This window comes from Herpailurus yagouaroundi, unplaced genomic scaffold (assembly GCF_014898765.1).
Source record: "Herpailurus yagouaroundi ecotype Mexico unplaced genomic scaffold, PumYag 216, whole genome shotgun sequence".
Taxonomy (NCBI): Eukaryota; Metazoa; Chordata; class Mammalia; order Carnivora; family Felidae; genus Herpailurus; species Herpailurus yagouaroundi.
This window is the reverse complement of record NW_024412447.1, coordinates 276,032-282,274: the sequence shown is the minus strand read 5'-3', so window position 1 is coordinate 282,274 and position 6,243 is coordinate 276,032. Positions and strand designations below refer to the sequence as shown.

General features: G+C 63.1%; 1 long non-coding RNA gene across 6 annotated transcripts in view; it reads left to right on the top strand.

The window, feature by feature from the left end:
• The first annotated feature begins 2,329 nt into the window (after positions 1-2,329).
• Positions 2,330-6,243, top strand: part of LOC121017465 (uncharacterized) — a 60,599-nt gene continuing 56,685 nt past the window's right edge. For all 6 annotated transcript variants that reach the window (XR_005784762.1, XR_005784764.1, XR_005784766.1 and 3 more), the window contains exon 1: positions 2,330-2,837. This is a non-coding gene — a long non-coding RNA (uncharacterized LOC121017465). The remainder of the gene's footprint in view (positions 2,838-6,243) is intronic.

The window sequence follows — 6,243 nt, the reverse complement described above, 5'->3', positions numbered from 1 at the left end:
AGAACTCATGTCCCCCTGGAACCTGTGTAAGTGGCTTTACTTGGAACTAGGGACTCTGCAGATGTGACGGTTAAGTTGAGGCCATGCTGGAGCAGGGACTGGTGTCATCACAGAAGAGGGGACGCGGACACGCGCGCGGGAGGCCACGTGGCAGTGGCGGTGGGGATCGGCATCGCCACCTGCAGGCCAAGGAGCGTCAAGGACGGCCAGCAGCCGGTCGAGGCTGGAGAGGGACATCCAGCAGACGGTCCCTCACGGCATCGGAAGGGAGTGGCCGGCAGACCCCTTCCTCCGGGACTTCCAGCCTCCAGAGCCGCGGGGGGGCAGATATGTGCTGTCCACAGCCACCCCGTCTGGGGTGCTTGGTTCTGCCCTGCCTCCCCCAGGACACTTGCACGGGTTCCGGACCCTCGGCTCTGGATCCTGACGCAGTCCTGACTGGGGCTTGTCACCTCCACAAAGTCCAACAGGCTTTCTGAGGTGACAGGTGTGCTCCATCCCATGGACGGAGCCTCCGTCCAATATGTCAGCCACCGGCCGCCTGTCTCCACCGGGCGCCTGAAAGTGTGGCCCGTGTGACCGAGGTTCTGAGTGCCCAAAGCGTCACTCACCTTTAATTGACAGGTAAGTAGCACGTGTGACGAGTGTTACCCTGTTGGACAGTAGCTCTGCATGGCTGTCGAGTCCTGGGGGAGGTTTCTGCTCTGTGCCTGCCGAGGGCACGGCTGTTCCGTTGGTGGTAGCCGTTCTTTGCGGGGGCAGTTCCCCTCAGCAGACTTCCAACGGGGGAGGCTTGAGTTCAGGGTGCTGAGACGGGGTGCCGCCGTGTTGGTTCTGAGGAGAGCCCTGGTACTTGGCGCAACTCACGGGATTGCCTTCAAGTTAACGCTTGTGGGTGCGTGAGGAAGAGGGTAGGATGTCCAGATCCGCGTGGATTACACGGACCTTTGAAAACAGGATCTCGGGATGACTTTTAGCTGGGATTCCAGGGGACACATCTCAGCATCTCGGAACGAGGCTGTGGAGGGAGCTGGTGGGGCCGTGGGACCGAGGGCAGAGGGGCAAGAGCCCTGTAGTCAGAGCCTGAAGACCCACGTTGGACTGCAGGGCTCGGCACTTGCCTCGGGACTCCGGATACCAGATCTTAGCGGTGAAGGAAATAGGCTCAGAGGGGTTGTAATGGTGATGAGGGGATGGGGGTAGTGGTACGACATTTACAGGGATGACTGAGACGATGGTGGTGACGGTGGAGGTGGTGATGGAGGAGGTGGCGGAGGTCGAGGTGACGGGGGAGGTGAGGTCGGCAGCCGTGGTGCTGGCATTGGTGGAGGCGTGTGGTGATGGGATGCAGTCCTTGGGGAGGCTCTGGACGTTGCCTTTTCTCCCCAGGGTCGGCGAATCCCGAGGGAACCTGCCTGGCGCCGTGGGCCTGACACCCTTCCCCCCGGACATCAGGCTGGAGCCAAGCGGGCTCAGATCTCGGCGTCTCCACTTCTAAGACCCGCCCGCCGCAACACAGTGGTCCTGGGGCCGAAGTAGGCACCTGTCTTCACCTGGTCTGAGGACACAGCCCCCTAACAACCTCTCTGCTGCCACAGGTGGGTGGGTGGGCTTCCCTCTGCAGGACCCGCCTCTGGAGGGTAAAGCTTTAGGAGGTAAAGCTCAGCTGAAGGAGGTCCGGGTGCGGGAGGCCTGACGCTCCTCAAGCGTTTACCTGTCTTTCCGTGGGGCTCTGCTGGAATGCACAGAGCTGTGTGCGAAGCTTCGTGACCTCTTACACGTACACACCTGGGTACCCAGCTCCCAAAGTATGGGGCATCCCCTGACACCCAGGAGACTTCCTTGCACCCCGGGGCCAGTCCCCCATCAGGAGAGCTGCTATTCTGACCTCAGCGAGCGCAGCCCGTGCTTTCTGCTCCCAGCAACGGGTGCAGACGCTGCATGTGCTTTTGGTTCACAGCTTTCGCTCCCTGAGAGTCACCTGCGTCAGCAGGTCAGTCTGTCGTTCTCATGAGGGTCCCGCTGCGTTCCCCAGATTGTTTTTCTTCCTTTTTTTTTTTTTTAATTTTTTTTAACGGTTTTTATTTATTTTTGAGACAGAGAGAGACAGAGCATGAACGGGGGAGGGTCAGAGAGACGGAGACACAGAATCTGAAACAGGCTCCGGGCTCCGAGCTGTCAGCACAGAGCCCGACGCGGGGCTCGAACTCACGGACCGCGGGATCGTGACCCGAGCCGAAGTCGGACGCTCAACCGACTGAGCCACCCAGGCACACCCCCCCCCCCCCGCCCCCGCCCAGATTGTTTTTCTTTTCGCCTACTGGTGGACATTTGGATGTGTCCCGATTTGTGACAATTACGGACAGGGCCGATCTGAATGTCTTGGCTGACGCCTTTGTGCACCGGAGGCATTTCACCTTGGGCGTTGTCGGTATCTGTGGCCGGGACGGCCTTTGTGGGGTACAGTCGGGTCAGGGTCCACGGCTCACTTTTCCGCACCCACACAGCGGGCACTGAGCGTGGCCTGCGGATCCGGCTTCTGCCTGCGTGTGACCAGGTGACGTGCGCGAGGCCTCGGAACCGCTCTCCCCAGCACAGAACGCTCTGCCGTCAGAAAATGGCCAAGAATCCGGAATTCCACGGAAGCAGAGCGGGGAGCGGGGAGATGGGCGTAGAAACACGTGTTCGCAGCCAAGAGCACACAGCTGTTTCCTCTTGTGGCTTCCCCAGCCTCAGATGATTTGTTTTATTAGAGGCGAGTTGGGTTCGCTACCGACTGACGGCGCTGGCGGCCCCGGGAGGCAGATGACCGACAGCGCATCGCGGCGCTGACCCAGGTACGGGGTGCCGGTCGGTGGGCTCGGGGCTCGGGGCAGAGCTGGCCCGCTTGGTCGTGCCTCTTGGGGCACGCATGAAGTCAGGGCCCTCGTCGGTCATCGGCAGGGCCCACGTCTGCCTGTTGCCTCTGCACAGCGGGGTCACGGGGCGGGCCTGCTGAGACTCCCGTGCCCGCCCCCCCCGCGCCCTCCCGGGCCCAGGGCCCTGCAGGAGCAGAGGAGAGCACGCAGGGCCCAGTGGGCTCCCCCGGTGGGCGGTGGGCTGTGCGAGGCTCCGCCCTGAGTGCCGTCTCTCCCTTTCCGGCTGGGGCGCCTTGGCAAACCCCTCAACACCCCCAGGCTCTCGTGTGCCCTCGTCCGCCCCGGGGAACCATAACCTCACTCTCGGGGTGGGTGTGGGGCCTGGGGAGCCCTGTGTGTGACCAGCCCGCCACCGTGCATGGACTCCCGGTTCCCGCCTCGCAGCAAACCGACCGCCTATCACGGCGACCGATGGAGGAGGGGGGTGCTTGGCAGACTCGGGGGCAGTCGCCTGGATCCAGGCCCCAGAGCTCAACCCGCCTCAGGGGCTTTGGTGTCTTGCAAGAGGGCGTTTCCTCGTGCCCTCTGCCCGCACCTGCAAGCCAAGTACTAAGAGGTCTTTGGTTCGCTGCCTGGGGCAGATTGGGGTGTAGTCGGGCTGTTTGAGTTGCGTCCGTCAGATTACCAGGGTCTGCTCTGATGTTGGAGTTGAAATTCGGTCCATGAACCTTAGCTGAATGTCTAGCTCGGAGGCGGGTTTTAAGCCTGTGCCCGAAGCATCTGCCTCAGTGCCTAAGTCTGTAGGAGTGCGGTCGCCGGTGAGCAAGTCGAATTAGGACCTTCTCGGCTGGGATGTAGCCCCTGCCCGGAGGGGCTGACCCCCTCCCCCCAGAGCAGGGTCAGGCGATGGGGGGGGGGGGGCGCCTCTCCTGGGAAGCAGAGAGCCACCTGCCTGCCTTAGGGCGGCCACACCCAGAAAGCCCTGCTTCGTGCTCTCCCTCCGGCTGCCAGCAGCGATGTTCCCGGAGTCGGGCTCCACGCCGGCCACGGCTGCTTTGCACCTGGCTTCATGGGAACCTGTGAAATGAGATTTTCTCAGGATTCTGTGTTTGGGGGGGGGGGGCGGGGTTGGGGGGGAGCCTCCTCTGACATACTAAAACCCCCAAATGGATGGATTTATTACATAAATAGTGCACGCCGGCTCTGCCATTAAATCACTAAGCTAGAATGTGTTGGAAGGCCGTCCTGTCTCTCTGAGCTGCTCTGGCTGAGCCTTGTGACTTTTTATTAACAGCAGGCTGGCGGGGGCCCTGGGCCCCAGCATGGAAAATCTGTCTGGGTTCACAGCTTGGGCTGGAGGGCGCCCAGCCCCACGCGGCCTGGATGAACACACCCTTTATGTGAGCTTGGCCCCACATCACACCCTGCGGCGGGGTGGCCCCCAGGGTCTGCATCCGCGTGGCATTCTCTGTCCTTCCTGAAGCCCCATGCCGCACAGATGGCTGGTCACTGGTATGGCAGTGGGAGCAGCAAGCTGGGTGAGCTGGGACTCTCCCCTCCCTCTCGGGGCACCTTCTCAGCGAATCCTCCCCCACGGTCAGGATGGAGCTGTTCGGGCACAGCCAGACCACAGAACGAGGGCGCTGGTTGGTGGTCAGTGGGTTCACATCACACGGAGAGCCATGGTGTCCCCCGATTAGAGACATGGCCGGATCCTTTGGGCCTGCCGTGCAAATTCCAGCGTGAGGTGACCGCGGGGCACGCTTGGGACCCTGCCATCCTGGCCAGGTCACGGGTGTCCCCAGATGGGACGTGTCCACTGACAGCCTTTCCTCAGGCCCCGGGGAGCATGCTCTGGGGCTGTAACTGGGAGCTGGAGGTCTGGCCCAGCTCGGGGGGGGGGGCCTGAACCCCCGAGGGTTCTTCTGGGGTTTCTCACGGCGCCGGGGACCTCCCAGGGCCTGCCGTTCTCAACACGGGGTTTGGGAGGCAGGGGTCTTCCGCTCCCACCCCTAGGGGCTCAGCTGGGTGCCTGCTTCTGGGGACGAAGAGAGATCGACCCCTCTAGGGCATCGGGGAAGGGTCCTTCCTGGCAGGCCCAGGCTGGGGCCAGGAAATGGGAGCTGAGCTGAGCGGGGCGGGGAGGGGGTCTCCAGGCTGGGTGGGCACCATACAAGGCTGCCACCATCCACAGAGTGCCCGTCGGCCCCGGCACCTAGCTTCCCAACCGAGGTCAGCCTGCGTTAAATTCTTGGCTGCCAGCAGCAGGCCCCATTTCAGCTAGTTTATGCCCAAGGACGCTTGTTAAGGGTCACTTCTTAAGGGTAGCCCCCAGACTCTGTGGACAGGACTTGAACACACCCCAAAGGCCTTGGGCTGCTGGCAGGCCACAGGCCCTCAGGAGGGGGTCCCCGGGGCTCCCAGCTTCCCCAGAAGACTTGCTCGGGGCCCAGACGTGCGGGGCCCAGCTCGCAGGACTGCGTTCTAGCTGCAAGGGAGGCCGGACGCCCTCACCTGGTCTCCAGGATAATGCTCTTAAGGGCGGGGCAATCTTTGAGCTTAGAGAGGGTCCCCGCAGAGATGGAGTGCTCTGCTCTCTCAAGTTTCCAGAAGGATCTCTGCCAGATCTCCCGGGATCTGTTTAGGTCGGCCTGCCGGGGAGTGGGGTGCTGGGCATCTGAGTGCTGGACCTGGAACGCTGACGCCTCGGGCCTGGGCCCCCCTCAAGGCCCCCCTCCCCGAGAGGAGGGACCACGCTTTCAGGGTTAACAGGTAGAGGCCCACCCTCAGCAGGTAGCAGGAGCCCACGTCCCACCCCTGGCCGGCGCCTCTTACCCTTAGAGGGCCTCTGGCACCAGCCCCACACGGCCAAAAGCAGGTGGCGCCGTGGCCAGGCACGTGGCCCAGGGAGGCCCAGACCGCGTGAGACCCCAGTCTCCCCACCACTCTGGCTTGGCACCTGTGCCCGCACCAGGATGCTGGTTGAGGGCCTGGCCGGTTCCAGGGTCAATGCAGGGCCAGGCAGTGGGCAGAGGCCGGAGATGGCCTGTGAGGGAATGGTTGAAATTTGCAGCCAGGGCAGGAAATGGACAAATTGTGTAGTAGGAGTTGGAATGCCACCCTGGGTGCCCCTCCCAGCCTCCCCCGGGATCTGAGCCCAGAGCCAGGAAGTGCCCGCTGTCTTGGCCTCAGGAGTTGTGGCCCCCGCCGAGTGGGTGCCTGTCCTGCACCACCTCCGGTCCGCAGTGAGAGGCCTCTAGGGGATGTTTGCAAATAGACGGGGGGGGGGGGGGGGGGGGGCCAGGATGGCGGGGGAGCTGGGGCCGGGACAGTGGATCCTGTCTCTGCCACTGCCATACACATGGGGCTCCCCCTCGACTTCCCC